Source organism: Narcine bancroftii, chromosome 1 (assembly GCF_036971445.1).
Source record: "Narcine bancroftii isolate sNarBan1 chromosome 1, sNarBan1.hap1, whole genome shotgun sequence".
In the NCBI taxonomy this organism is placed as follows: Eukaryota; Metazoa; Chordata; class Chondrichthyes; order Torpediniformes; family Narcinidae; genus Narcine; species Narcine bancroftii.
In genome coordinates, this window is record NC_091469.1 from 348,009,769 (window position 1) to 348,010,448 (window position 680).

At 43.8% G+C, this 680-nt stretch overlaps 1 non-coding gene across 1 annotated transcript; it reads left to right on the forward strand.

The window, feature by feature from the left end:
- Window positions 1-309: 309 nt before the first annotated feature.
- LOC138752139 (U6 spliceosomal RNA) lies at window positions 310-413 on the forward strand. Its single transcript, XR_011350406.1, has one exon. It is a non-coding gene; the product is annotated as a U6 spliceosomal RNA (small nuclear RNA).
- The last annotated feature ends 267 nt before the right edge of the window (window positions 414-680 follow it).

The following is a 680-nucleotide window of genomic DNA, read 5'->3' on the forward strand; positions in this document are numbered from 1 at the left end:
TCCACCGTCAGGAAATAGGCATTCCTATTTGTAGTGGGTAGGGGGGCCTTAAAATTGACAGTGACTCGTTCAAAAGGCATATGACCTTGATGAGATGTGCCTTCTCAGGCCAATAGAATTGCAGCTTACATTCAGCGCAGACCTGGCAGCGTCTGGTCACGGACTGGATGTCCTCAATGGAGTACGGAAGGTTCAATGTGATTCTGGGGTGGCACAGGATGTCGTGGAGGGTCTGGAGATGGATGAGATGTGCACTGGCACACATCCCCCAGGTTAGGACATCTGAGGGATCATTGAGTTTACCTGGTCGTACTCGCTTCAGCAGCACATATACTAAAATTGGAACGATTCAGAGATTAGAATGGCCCCTGTGCAAGGATGACATGCAAATTCATGAAGCATTTTTTTTTTAATTTTAAAAAAATTTTAAAAAAGAATTTAAAAAAATAAAATAAAATAAACCGAGTTTACCTGGTCGGTATAAGATGTCATAATAATAGGAAGAGAGCTTGATCCTCCACTCAGAATCTTGTAATTCTTGATTTTACCCCACTGCTTAGTATTAAACATGAAGGCCACGGCCCACTGGTCTGTCAGCAAGGTAAAATGTTTACCAACCAGGTAATGACACCAGTGGCGCACCCCCTCAACAATTGCTTGGGCCTTCTTCTCGACTGAGG